Source organism: Pleurodeles waltl, chromosome 3_1 (assembly GCF_031143425.1).
Source record: "Pleurodeles waltl isolate 20211129_DDA chromosome 3_1, aPleWal1.hap1.20221129, whole genome shotgun sequence".
In the NCBI taxonomy this organism is placed as follows: Eukaryota; Metazoa; Chordata; class Amphibia; order Caudata; family Salamandridae; genus Pleurodeles; species Pleurodeles waltl.
The window spans coordinates 274,366,672-274,381,922 of record NC_090440.1 but is presented as its reverse complement, the minus strand read 5'-3'; the positions used below and the strand labels follow the sequence as shown (position 1 = coordinate 274,381,922).

Genomic DNA, 15,251 nt, shown 5'->3' with positions numbered 1-15,251 from the left:
TCCCCTTCTGGAGTGCTGACCTCTGCCGGAGGCTTGAGGTTGTGGATGGTCGGTAGAGCACTCCCTACTGTGGCCAGCAGTGGTGAAAACTCAAAAGTAGAAAATGCGCATGATTGAGGATTGAGCCTTGTCAAGTGAGTTGAATGGTGGAAACAAACTTCCCTAATTCCTTAAAGAAAGGATCCACAGATAGCCCTCCTTGCGCCATGCCCCCCCCCCTCCGAAGTGCATAGGTCCCCTAATTTAGGGTCAATCTTGATCAGTAAGGATCAGCGCCACTTCATAGAGATGGCGCAGTTGGCACTGCCCAAAAATATGATCACTTGCTGGGCCCACCCTAATAGGACATCTGGGGAGATGAGCACGCAAGACGCCTTGGCCATGTCTAGGATCCAGGTCAGGGGCCTCGAGATATTGAAGAGTTCAACCTGACATGACCATCAGGAACTGTCGATCCCCTTTTTGGGATCTTTCATGGATTTAGCCCAAAAGGTGGCCATCCTACAGTCTATCTCCGGCGTTTGCTACTTTGCCATCCAAAGATGGCGGGCGTATTCCTGAGGCGGTTGCACACCTCTTTGTCGAGGGGTTTGCGTTGTCTGCCTTCAACGTATGTGCCCACTTTGTTGTCCAGGACCCAGTTTGAAGAGTGGGGATGCAGGATATCTTCTGGGTTTAACATATCTGTAACACCCCACACAAAGGGTACCAGGGTCTGTTGCGTAGGGGGTTAGGGTGGTGGTTAAGGCATCGTGTTCGTAGGAATCGGGCTCAGGGACATGCTGTGTACAGGGGTCGGAACTGAGGGGTTGGAAGGACCCTGATCTAGGAACACCCTTAAAAGGCAGATGAAGGCATCAAGGTCTACCCTCGCAGGAGCAGGGTGTTTGCGTGGCCTATTGGAGTGGAGTTAGGCACGGTCACCTTGAGGTTGGGGGCCAAAGGCCCTGGTAGGTCTTCCGTGGAGGGGTGAGGGGGCATCCATGTGCCAAATGCATAAGCCTCTTCACCAGGGGGCAACAGCTTCTGTAATCACCCTCAGAATGGAGGAGTCTATTGCATCACAAAATTCCTCAGAGATAGGGGAAGTAGGGCACAGTTTCCTCTTCCAAGTACCAGTCTTGAAACTCTTCTATGTTGGAGATAGTGAGCTAGAACTGAGCAAGCCGGGAGGACTTCTGAGGGAGGGGGGTGGGGGGGGCAGGAGGGGCCAGCTAATATTCCAACAGTGTTTCACATGCGATGAGGTCAAGGGAAACCGGTAAGGCCTGTCACAACAATACTGTGGGCTACAGAACCAGCGTGGGTCAAGTCCAATCTCAAGATGCACTGCAATACATGTATCGTCCCTCACAGGAGTCGAGGAACAGCAGCCCCTTTGAGGTACGGGTGAGTACTGCCCCCCCCCCTTATGGGGAGGGGGGGGGGTAAGACTCCAGGTGGGGATGGGGATGCAGACTACAGAGTCAGATGCAGGCAGAGGTGTTCATTGGTCTGGCAACAATACACCCCACGGCCGCTTAGAGAGCATGTAATGGGACTGCAGAAAACTGCAAATCTCGTGAGGTGCGGACCTTCTTGCAGCTGGAAAACCGCAATGCACCTGGCTCACACCCGTGAAGGGTGCTTGCAAGTAAGGCGGCCACGTAGGAGCGGGGAAAACACTCCAACGGCTAGAACCTGTAAGGAAAAAAAACCCTGCAAGTAAGACAAAAAAGCGGCAGAACCATCATACATCAAGAACAGATAGTGCACACAAGCAATAGATATATCAATAACAGATACCACGCATAAACAACAAAAGCAAGAAGTAAGAAAAAAAAAAAAAAAAAAAAAAAAAAAAGAAGAGGACCAGAGTTCTGGTACTCAACTGACAGCTGCTGGAGTAGTGAAAAAGAGGGACACACAGAGCTGTCACGGGCGGATAAGCGGGAATGCGGCGTGTGGATTGGCTATTGCATGATGTTCTTTTTCACCACGTTTATGGGAGACGTAGTTTCTGTTCAACTTTTAAGATGGCTGCTGTTTCAATAACTGGAGAAAGATTGAACATAATCCTCGCCTCCGGTCCTGACATATAATTCTAGGGAGTTTTAAACACCTCAATGAAACATACCAAAATCTCTTTTTAGGACCTACACCCTTTATATACTTGTGTAGCTCCAAGATTTTAAAGATCTATCTTCGGTAGTTAAGTTTACACTTGCCTAGGATCACTGTCATGAATGACACAATAAGACAGTCCTGTATTTTTACCCAACAATTCTCTTATAGGAAAAATAAACCTACAAGTTCCAGAATTCAAAGTGCTATAGGCAAAATGTCAAGACTAGCTTCACATGGCAGCCATGTGGCGCAGGAAATGGAATGCATATGGGTGCTGCAGTTTATTTCCTTACAGTCAGTAGAACAAACTGTGTTCATCCTCTGGCAGACCAAGAAGGCAGCAGCACATGCAACTCAAAGAAACCACGAGCCAAAACACCGGTCATTGAGATCTGCGTTTGTCCAATGGGGAAATGTGATTAGCTTATTCAATCAGTGATCTTAACTTATTCATTAACATGCAGCCACTTAATTATAATGGGAAAAGCAAAGCTACGGGATACATGTTGCCATACACAGCTCAGATTTGTTCTTTCCTCCCTGTGGTGCATGCTCATCCTCCCTCAGCCTGCCCTGCAAGTTTGTTATTAAAGACAGAGTGGCAGCGTTGTTGGAACACTAGGATGCAGTCTCAAGCTTCTGTGCTTTGTCTCTTGTGGCAGCTGTCTTGACACGATCCCAGTCATATTACAACTAAGACGACTTCTCCCAGGTGCTGACACCAGTCTGTTTTCTACACCCTACAACTGTGACAGTCTGCTGGCCCCTCCCACTGCTACTCAGAGGCAGTGGCATGCCGCCGCAAATCTCAAGGGGATGGACAGGTGGGAGGGGTACGGAGACAGATGGGAGAAAAAAAAAATTGAAAAAAAAATACCACTGTTTCCTGCTGCTTCGCGCTCCTCTTTCTTCCATGTGGTGTCCCAGCATTCACTGGAACACCAGCACAGGCTCCCCAGCAATCCTAGTGCTGCTTACCTGCTAAACATAGCATGTAAGTAGCGTTGGGATTGGTCCGAGCGGCAGTTACTGCCGCTCAGACACAAGCCTATGGTCTGTGCTGTTTTCTCCAGCCTGGCTGTGTATACATCCAGGTTGGAAAAACCTAAACGCGCATGTGTGTTTGGCTGGCCTCAGATGGTCAGCCAAACACGCATGTGCACTTAGTGCACTCTCCAATCCAATCTCCACCCCTACATTGCTGGCTGAGCCAGCAGAAGAAAAATGAAAAGATAGAAAACTATTGTTTCATTTTTCATCTCCTGGCTCTTGGCCATGCTTAAAGGATATCATGTGTAAATCAGGTGTGGGTATGTCAGGGTCCACCGAGTAAAGCCCGACCCCCCTTTATTTTTGTTTCTGTTTTAGCAAAAGCTCAGAACAATGTCGGAATCTTAAAATAGTTTCACTTCATTTGTGTTACCCAAAGACAAAATGCATTTTCCTGTGCTCGATACGGCCTTCTGATGGACTCTTGACCAGGCGAAGCAAGGGGGAATTTCACAGAGTTTTCCTTTTCCCTGCCTTCTGTATATCACTGTCCAGCCTCAACTTCATAATGTTAATATGTACATTTGTGTTACTTTTGTATATTTAATAACCACACATTCTGGTTCCTGGACTTTCCCGGTGTGGCTTTTGATCAGGAATCCCAGTGTACCAGGTTTGTTTGCAAAAGAGGGAACATGTTTGTATCTAAATAATGCATTAATTGATTTCTTAACCGCTTATTTAAATGAATTTGAACGCAAAACAAAATTTTTGGAGAATGAATTCAGCACCCTGATTTGATGCTTCCAGAACCTAAAAGGCATTGATTGCAGATTTATTGAATAATCACACATTCTGGTTCCTGGACTGTGTGGCTTTTGTTCAGGGATCCCAGAGTACCAGGTTTGTTCGCAAAAAAGGGAATATGCTTCCAACTAAATAATGCATTAATAGATTTTTTTTTATCTCTTCTTTCAATGAATTTGAACGCAAAAAAACATTTTTGGATAATGAATTCAGCACCCTGATTCGATGCTTCCAGAACCTAAAAGGCATTGATTGCAGATTTATTCTGGATCTGTTCGTTAGGAGGCTGACAGAAAAACAAAGAGTATCTCTGAAATATTAGGTGATAAACAGCTGCAAATATGCAAAAGATAGCTCCAGAAAATCTAACATTCCTGCTGAAAGCTTATCTCTACTACCTTTAGATTCAGAAGCAGGGTGCTTGTCAGTATCTGGCAATCTTGACTGATAGGTCGGCTCGAGTCCCTACACATAACATATAGTGCTTCAACTCTATCATGGCACGTTTTATCTCTGTGGCGTACAAGACAGGTATCACCCAACAACTAAGCACTGTATAAATGCTAAATACAATCTATAATTTGCATATTTGATCATAAGCAAAAAGTGTGTACTCAAACTTGTGATTAAAGCATACTATTTATTTTATAAATGAACTAAAGTACAATTAACTAATTTTGTGTATAATAATAGTGAGTGATAAAAAATACCTTGTGTCAGTGAAACCCTTTAAATTCCACATCCCATTATGAAAGCTACTGTGCAGATATATAAATGGCCCACTCATCATCCCTTTGTCTTTACAAGGGTAACATGTCAGAGAATATTGGCAGCAATAAACTAGGGCTGGATTCACAAAGCTAGCCTTACACTTTTGTATAGGTTTGGGGTTTATTTTTTGGTATTCACAAGCTACCATTTAATAGTAACTTTACGACTTCGGAGACTCTGCAGTTGGGGCGGAGAACTTAGCACATTAAAAAATAGGCCTGCGCTGACCCAACTCTACTTTATTATTCCAAAAGGCATGTGAAAGACCTTTTTATGAATAAGGGTCCAAATAAGCCTCCAATCCAATTTACTTTCACCTTTCTTTTGACATTTTGTTTACTTGAGACCGCTACTCCTACTCTGTGCACTCGGTGGAATTGGTGTAATTCTTTGAAGGGAACACACATTCAAAAATCACACAATATCACCATATTCAGTCCTACCTACTCGCTCATCAGTCAACATCATGAGGATAACACTCTTTATCAATATTGTCTAATTCAGGACACTAATGTTTAACTGTTGGTCTCAGGCTCCATCTATTATCTCACAGTGTCACTGTCACGTAAGAATTTAGCTCAACTGCCTCAGTTTAATAATTCATGATCCTGGTTCCCTTCCATAAACTAATTTGAGAGGGTTCCTGGAAAGGTTTATTAAAACCAAACTCTATATAGGGACTGACTTGACCGATGGCTGTTACATGAGACTTGGTGAACAGCTTATTCCCAGCCTTTAGCTAAATCCCAACTCTGACTAAATAGCCTCATTCACAGCTTCCAGGCAATATAACAATATTCTGTGAAGAAATCAGGCAACCCTCTGCCGCACTGGCTGAAAAGCTAGCATTTCATTCACAAACTGAAAATCTAGTCAAAATATAAACTACTAAGCAAAACAATCAGTAATCTGATTTTAAAACATGCCCACTCTAAAGCCAAATCAAGTTTCATCCCCACTGCTACTTCTGCCAAGCAGTTCTCAAACAGAAATCCACTTAAAGGGGCTGGCACAAGTAATAGGTATCTTTTCATACAATATTAATGAAGCAAACTTTTTAAATTAAATGATATGGTTAAAGTTAAAGTCATCGTCTAATCTGTATCCATAGCAGTTTATTCCAATAGGATAAAAGAGTATTAGATTAGATCCAGCAACACGCGTCTCACCCTCTATGTGGCATGCAGGCTTGTGTCTTTTTTCAAGGCTAAATAGGTCTGTGGTCAAACTAATGAAATTCTTGTGAAAGTAGAAATTAGATATGGCTGTAATACCCAAAAAGTCAAAAGTTGTCAGACTCAATATAAATTGATGACTTTAATTGTTTCATTTAATTCAAGAAATTCACTTCTTTAATTTGATATGAAAACATTTCTACTGCTTCCCCTATCCCTTTTAAACTGGACTTGCATTTGTGGGTTTGATTTGAAAAACAATTTGGGAAACAATGAAGGCTTGGCTATTTAGACAGTTTTTGGTTTATGATTTGCTTCCAGCGCAGGGATGCCTGGTTTGGCAGCTGTGTACTTTACAAATTTGATTTGATGTTTACAGTATCGCCCACTCAATAGGGCAACAGTTGGAACAATACATTAAGCCTTGCAGCTTGCTTAGCTCTGAATACCAGGAGTTCTGATCTTCTAAAACAGCAATTACTTATATGAGTGAAAGAGGAGGCAAACTTTCTTCAGATTTATTTGGAATTATTGATTAGTACTTTGTGGCAACACCTCGCCATCCTATGTTTAATGATAGTCGCAGACATAAATCAATTCTGCTGTTTCCTCGGTTGGAGCTAAATTGTTAATTAATAATTGCCACCTGTTTTTCTAGAAAGATATCTAGTGTCTCGGTCAAAATGAGTGAGAGGTTTTGATGTACACAACGTCCTAATATACTTGCTTTCTAACTGTGTTTTTAGGTTAATAAAATACAGGTATGCAGTACGTTCATCAGGGATGAAGAACCTGATGAACTAAACTCTTGAAATGTAGTGTTCCTCTCACAAAAGATTATTTTGTTAAATTGGCAGCATATTTAATTTGCCCCTGCTGTGGTAATATGCTGGACTTTATGGATCCTGAAGACGTGTTTGCAGGTGCACATTGTGCAACAATAGCTTATCTACCTTCTATAATATCTCTAGCCTGCTCATTTGAAAGCTGGGAACTGGGCAAAGGGGTCATCTACATAAATTCAGCCTGAGTATCAGCACTTGTAAATAAATGATACTTTGAAGCACTTAAGATAGCTCCATCCCTTTTTTAATTCATCATTCATAACAAAGACTGGACCACTGGAATTACACAGTGGTGTATGCAGCTGCACTAAGTATATTACGGAGCAAGAAAAGGCAACACACAACACAGCGCACTACAGTATTATCAAGCTATTTTAGCATTTTAGTTTGACACAAACTGTAACCCTTTGCTTTGCAAATCACAAAGGTTTCTTAATAAAGAAACAAATACATCTTCCCAACGTCCTTTTGAAATGTTCATTGCCAATAAATAATGATTTTGTCTTGCATGGAAGACAAGGAACATAATTTTAATAACTCTATCCTTTGTAATTCCCAGAGTTAAATAATATGAGCTAAACATGGAATGTCACACTCAGCAGAAAAGAAGCCTGTATATGCATGCTTTGTGCAAATAACAAAAGGCATGCCAGCTGTATTCATTTACATTTTAGACAGTGGTCTTCAGTTTCCTGGTTACGTTTCATGATGTCCACACTATGGTCCTCTAGAAGCACATACTCCATTAGAACCATGCTTGTAAAACAATATTGTGCATTGCATAATTCTATGTGTCTTGCTATGGGGCACTTTAAGATCCAAGACATCAAACCTTTAAAAGAGAAGTAAAATGTTTGGGCTTTTTCTCTACTGAGTGTCACTTTGAAATAACGGTCAACTTGAAATATATTGAGAACAGTGTTTGTGGTGCAACATGAATTTGCATGAATAAGGAAATTAAACATTTTCATGACAAAGAAGATATCACCATTATTGTAATTATTGTCACCTTGTTTGAACTATAATAAATATATCTATTTTTTTTAAGACAAAGTCTCCAGTAGATCCAATGGGGCATGAATGCTGTCATGGCAAAGGTTTCATCATGAAAACAGTCTATATGGTATTTCTATAGCATCAACATAGCCTAGAGGCAGTGATTAACACCTAAGAGGTCAATAGTTAAAATATGTAGATTGGCTGACACTATGCTGCATTGCATGCCTGTGGCACATGTTTTTAGTAAACTGTGAGCTGGACTGGAATTTCTTTTTTGAAATCTGCAAATTATGCAGGTGGAACTATGTGCCAAATACAGTAAAACCCTAATTACACAGACACTGGTGTACAATAAAAAAAAATTTCCTTGGAAAAAATACTTCTCTGTGCATATTCTAATTCATGTATTTTATGTCACATTTCACTCCATATGCAGCATAAATGTGCCCGTCCTGTAAAATACAATTACATTTTTTTTTTTTATTCCTCACGCAATTTCTTGCAGACTAAGATCACTGTTCAAAGTATTCATGGTTTAGAAGCATAAACTGAGTACAAAATGAGATTCATCTCTCAAAGAAGAGTCTCTTAACTCAGATTAGGTAGCTATTTGCTAATCTTAGCACTGTTCATGATATGTAATTAGGTAAACGTTTCAAAGATGTAATGGAGGTACTTGTAATGTTTATTAAACTTGTGGCCATTTTAATGTCACAAACCTTTCTTGGATTTCCCCATGGTTTCAATAGTAGCATAACCTGGTAGATCTATTTTGAAGAACTTTGAACTGTTTATTTTTCTTTTTTATTAGAAAGTCCTAGATAGGTACATCCTAACTAATTTGCAAGAGGAATAAGGCTATTGCAATGTACGTGTACCCTTTAGATCTGGATATTTTGTAATGTTACAAGAAAGCCAAACCTGGTTTATCGTGGGACACAATGGCAAGCATGTCAGAAGAAAGTTGTGCAATGAGCCTTGATCATTGACTCCAGATCTCACTATATGGAATCATTTCTGTGAGTGGCTTCTTGAAAGGTACTGGCAAAGGTATTTTAGAACCAGTACTCACCTGGCTCAGTGAGTTGTGGTTCCTCAGAACCCTTAAACATGCTTCTTATGTGCAGTCAAGTATAGCATATACTAAAAATGAGGACTTCTAGATTCTTCTGCTCCAAACGTAAATGTATGTCATCCGCATTAAGTTGAATTTACGTTTCCTAGCACTGTCTGCGACTCTAAACATATAAGCTTTTAATCGTGTTCCAAAGAGAGGATGCCTCAATAGTATATTACTGGTATTGACGAAAAATGTTCATTATCCAACCTGCTGAAATCTTAAGCAAAGGAAAAAAATAAGCCAAGCCACATCATGCTAGAGAGTGCAGGGGATGCGGAATTTAGTAAAATATCCACTTGTCCACGGAAAAGGTTGCTTCTTAAATCTATTTGTCCTGTAAAGGAAATTCTACTTGTCCCTTTGGTGCCATGTAGTTTGGCGACAAATTATGGCAGCAATCCCATTATGTAAGACCTCGGATAATAGCCTCTCTGACTATGTCAGAGCTAAAGTAGGGCTTGAATACTAGCAATTTCAAACCCTACTATAACAAATTCCTTATTTTTCCACCTTTCCGCAGATCTACATACTGGGGCTGAAGGAAGCAGTAAGCAATAGTTCCAGAGCTGGAATGCCTTTGAGTCCATGCAAACCGACTAACTTGCTTGTTTTAAGGATTTTCACCAGCTCTTATCTAATCTTTTCCCATACTGAGAATGGTTGGAAATGTATTCTTGACTATGGTAGAAGTAAAAGTTCATCCAGGGTTGGGGTTGGAGGGAAAGTGAACTTGTAAACACTTAACAGATTTTGACCTGAGCAAATCTTATTTGCTTGTGCTAACATACAGATCACAAATATTTGCTAGGAGTACGATTTCCTGGTGTATTTCTGTAAATTCTATTTCTCTATCTATCGGCTGGCTTTACTCTGGGTGACTGTATTCTGCTCTCTCACAAGGAGCACATTGGCACACAAAGTCGTTTTGTCCAGTGCCAAGAACTACTAAGGCAATGTGCTTTCTGAGACCAAAAAAGTTTTTTGTTGATGTTTGTTACAATGGTGAGGGCCTGGCAGCTCCCACAACAATCAAGTGATACAAAAGCCATGTCAAAACAAGACACGCATTGACAAAACCAACAGACTGACAACCAATGTCAGATTGGTTGGCTTTGCCAGTGCTTGTTTAATTTTTAATTTCTCCCATAATCTTGTGGAAAATGGTTTCGCTCATTTTCCATTATGAATATTTTTTGGAAATACTAGCATCCATAAACATATTTTACTAAATGATACTTCAACTAAATAGTACCTAAAATTTCAAAGTAATTTAGCAAAACCTTTTTTCTTCCTACTTGCATTTTTTTCTGAACCTTTGTTATTTGAAAGCAAAGAATTATCTTTCTTGCATACAAGCTTCTGCAAACATCTGCATCTAATCAGAGAGCATTCTGGGAGCATTATACGTAGCCTCATATTGTTAAACTTTTCAAATGTATCCACACTGTTTTTTTACTGGAACCACTGTCAGTAGTGCAGTGTGATCTTACAACGTTTATTTAGAGAGCTCACACTAATAAAGACTTTGCATTAATGACCCATAAATACAAGTTTGAACAGCATTACCATGTGAACACAAATATTACCTTTCCCTGTAAACTCGCAGTCAAAGGGTTTGTGCTGCAGGGGGTTGGGCCTACTTGTCTCAAGGACAAAATAAACATTAAAACGTGTTGTCCTTGACCCCATACAATATGTCCTAGGTGTTTGGCTATAGGAATTCAACACCCCTGGAGTAAAGAAGTCTGAAAATCAAGGATTTAAGAATTGCAAGCTGCTCCAAGTCTAGGGAGAATAGTAGCTCTTCTCCAACCTCGAACACTGTGGATTCGATCCAATGATGATAGGGTTGGAGTCTAGACTGCCTTGCATAAAACTTGCTCTTAATCTCCAAATATTAATGCAACTTAAACTTTCTGATAACTCATTTCCTTTCAAAATTACCAAGTATAACTCATGCCTTCAGCTACGAAGGGGGACACTTAAAAGTTACTAGACACAAATGTGACAAGAGACATGGACAATTGTATGGGCTTTGCAGAAATGTGTTATGAGAACATTTTACATGTAGATTAACTATCCTTGTAATGCAACATATTAGAATTTGTTAAACACTGGTTACCCAGTGTCACTTTTCAATGAATCACATAAAGCAATAGATAGCGAACATTATTACAACTAAAATGTATTTTTTGCGAAATAGTTACAAACGTTTAGATGCCAAGCAGGACAGTCAATTGGCTTAAAGTAGTTAGACTGTGCTCCTCTGAGTCTTTCTCTCCCCACAAGGCTGGTCACATCTCTATTGACAATCTTTGAAATCTCTCAGAGAAAGGTGCCAAACAGATGCCAACGCCAACTCGTGTAATGATGGCGCTCACCGCTTGACTGTACCTGTAGGGTGTCCCCAATGAACCCTGCATGTTATTACCCTGACGTCCACTACTTTGACCTGCTACTACACCAGAGATACCATATCTACTACCACAACTTTGACAAAGTATTTAAGGTTATTTGGCCTACTTTGTTGCCTTCACATCAACCGTACCTCTACAATGAACCTGAAACTAAACATAACTTTAATACTACAACTTACACTAAGTGGAATTAAATATAAATACATGTAATAAATAACCTTAATCTAACCTGATGCAAACCCTATATTCAAGTAAATGAACATGAAAAGAAATGTAGTGCTGAGTGAGCCGTATGTGGAGAAGCCAAGTTGGTTATGTTAACGGAATCTAAACTGTCATCATTGTGGCTGCAGAATTTCGAGCTTTATACAGCTTTTGTGAAGGCACCTGGGTACCTGCACTCTGAAAGCAAGGATTCTACAGAAACATTGAAAGCTTTGATGGATTAATCTTTGTGATGAGGAAGTGATCTGTAATCTTTTACAGAAATTAGGAAAACTTGTGGAATTATAAGATTATCACATCAATCCAATGGGAACAATTGTTCCCATTGTTAAAAATATACCCTCCAGGTATTGGGCAAGTCAGCTCCACAGAACATGGCATTTGAAAGAATATTTATATAGAGTGCTGAAACCTAGGGTTCTGATTTCAACAGGTCTCAAGGGATCTTACCGGGACCGGGAGCTTTTCGGCTTTTTAGAGATTCAATGGCCCAGATAGTATGGTAATTACAAAAAGTGAGGGGCATCGGTTTAAATGGAACCAGTCTAATTTATTTGGAATGTTTTATTTTGGCCGTAATTAGGTTGAAAAAGCTGTTTTCTTCAAAGTGCAGCTATCAATGGGTACTGAAAGCAGTTTGAATGGTTTGGTTTACACACTGCGACAAAAAAAATGGACAATGATTAGGGACAGTGGATTTATGAGATACTGTGGCCACAGCTATTACTGCTAGTTATCGATTTGCAGAGTCTTACAAAAATATTTTTACCTAAAATCGTTGACAATTTTATTTCCAGAAAATGGGTGCATCATTTGCCTTCTGACATATAATTTAGATACCCTCGCTGCATAATTTGATCCTCCATACCACACAATCAAAGAAGCTCTGGCAATGGTAAAGCTCTGCAGATTGGTTTAAGGGCTCTCATTAAGATTAGGAAGTCTATATTACACAGGGAGCCGTGAAATATTTTCCTTTTTTACAGTTCCCTGTAAAATATGTGTTTTGTGCACACACACACACACACACAGGAAGTGGAGGATGAAGAAAAAGGGGCATGCTGCCAATACTAGACATAAGTGCCAATGAATATATGTAGGAAAAGTGTTTTTTAAAAAGGGGGTACAACAGTGACGTAATGACCAAATTCATTTTCTGGGTATTCTAGACTAATTTGATCTTTTTTTCGAGTTTGCACATTTATATAGCATCTACCTGCAGATAAATGGTCATAGTGACATGATCCATTGTGCCACTGCTTAATTTCGAGTTATTTAAATTGACTTTTTGATGCATTATGTGTGTGTTATTCTGCAAAATTTCACTGGGGGACATAAATACAGCTCATTTGATTACCAACAGAATATTCCGCTCATGCCACTTTTTGTGACCGTTGCCAGTTAAGTATGAATGTACAAATGCGACACTGACACTAATGGATAAATGACAGATGCCCAGAGATTGCCCCTAGCGCTTTCTGAACCCTCGTGAAATGTTCTACATCTTGTAAACGGGAAATGCTTTGTGGCACAGCAATGTCCCCGTTCTATGTTTATGGCACGTGAAAGGACTCGCGGCTTCATGCAGGCATAGGAAATCCAGCTACTTAAGCACACGATACTAAACCTGATAAAGTCATCTGTGTTGTGTGTGCTTTCAGGGCGGGGTTTTCCAGCACAGTATTGTTTTGCAACATCCAGTAAAGTGTCAACTTTTGCACTCTGGTGCATGAAGCAGACCAGCGACTTGAACAGCACAGGATCAGCACACTGTGTGCCCGGAAACGTTGAGGCGGCTCAAGGGAAACTGCAGGCAACACCCGCCGCCTGCAATCCCACCCATTCCTGGCCGCACAACTTTCAAGAGCCAGCTCTTAAGCCTGGCATTGGTACAGCTTTAGATTCTCGCAGGACACATGGTTTCCAAAAAGTATACATTAAAAACAAATCCATACAGCGACTTTTAGGCAGCTCTATTCTACCACTGGTCTATCAAAGCGTCATCCACACTTCGTTTTGTGCAGCACACCATCAGGCGCGAGGCAATGGGTCTTCCCAACTCTTCCATTGCTTGCCTTGTACTGTGAGTGATTCCATTTTTTCCAGATCACATGCGCACAGCCTCCTAAAAAGGGGTGCTCTTTAGTTCCACGCTTGGTATGCCAGGACTGCTGGCCGCTCCTTTATTTCGGAATTTTGCCATTTTTTGCATATTGTGATTGTTTGCAACAACATAAATAAAACTGGAATGCTTGACAAAGTTAAACATACTGGCTTTGACAATGCCTGTTTTCACAGGCACTTTGGGGGGTAAAGAGTAGCTCTTGAAGGCCTGAAAACTGTCCTGCTATTTGTTTGAGGGCAGTACTAAAGTTTGAAAAAAAAAAAGACAGACACATACAAGTATGTCCAGGAAACAAATGTTCCTGGCAGATCACTGCTGCCAAATGCTATACTGGAAAATACCAAGATGGCCTGGTCTCTTTCCTACCAGATACCTCTTACTTCCATAACCATACACTTCCGGTCTTTTCTACTTTTTACTCTTTTGGGTTATTTTTCATCCCTGTGTTTCCCATTGTCACTCTTCTATTCTTTTTCTTCCTCTTTCCTTTGACGTTATCTGCCTTTCTCTCTTTTGCTCTGGGTCACAGTCTGATAAATATAAGCCCTTGTCCCCAAAATGAAGAGTGCAACTACCAGTACAAATTACTCATGGTGTGTTTATTCAGTGGGCTTTCTTTTTATCTCAATGGGCATTTCTATATCTACTTGTTCAATGTGTGTGTATGTGTGTCAACTGATGGAGTGTTGGGCTGTCTTCCATAAATCCTTAGGCGATGGGTTGAAAGGAAAGATTTAAGTAATTAGCTCTCTACCAACATTAATCTACAGTGTAACCAATTTGGTCACACAATAAAGATCCAAATTTGGATATAAAGTAAAGAAATGTTATTACAAGTTAACAGTCAGGTTAATATAAACAAATCTCAAAAACATGCTGTAGAGGTACAGAATAACAACAGGATACCAAGCTGCCTGAAGAAATGTAGGCATATTAGCATAAGGCAAGCCAGAAGTTCAGTTACAGCAATACAGAATATTAGCAATACATTTTGATGTTCAGAGAAAAGTCTTTGGAATTCCCTCCTATACATGGGTAATGTCTAAAATCATCAACCTTATACAACCTACAACTAGATGGGGTAAAAATCTCAAAAAGTCGGGAAACTTTTAAAAAAGGAAAAAAATGTATGCACAAGCATATAGGGAAGAAGGTGTCAGCATTTCAGAAGCTCAGTCAATAGTCTTCTAGAGAAAGTTAAGTGCTAGCCTAAGCCACACTCAGCAAAGCATAAGGAGAAGGAAAGAATCAGAGAGGTCTGTACCTCTCAAGGTCCAAAGGGATAGTGTCCTGAAATCAATCTGTGAAAACACTAGTTAATACCACTCAAATCACTTAGGCAACATCCATCATCACACCATCAGGAGCTCCCTTGTCTTCAAAAGTCTCACATTATAAAATTGCAACATTCACAGACTTTCTCAAACCAGTCCTGAGAGCTATACTGTCCTTTGTCATCTGGACATCGCTTGTAATCAAATTTGGAAAACAGGACTACCTATGCCAATTTAGAGTATAATTTACTAATGCACATCTAATTTGTGTTAACTAGGTTGAAGTTAGAACAAAGGCAATATGTCTTTGAATGTATGAAAATAAATGCAACTTAGAACTACATTCTTGCACTGAACTGTAGTGTAAAACATTAGTGCACACATCTACAGAAATTTC

The 15,251-nt window shown here is 40.2% G+C and overlaps 1 protein-coding gene across 6 annotated transcripts in view; it reads right to left on the bottom strand.

Moving 5' to 3' along the window:
• Positions 1–15,251, bottom strand: part of TJP1 (tight junction protein 1) — a 478,449-nt gene that overhangs the window by 438,616 nt on the left and 24,582 nt on the right. The window lies entirely within an intron of this gene.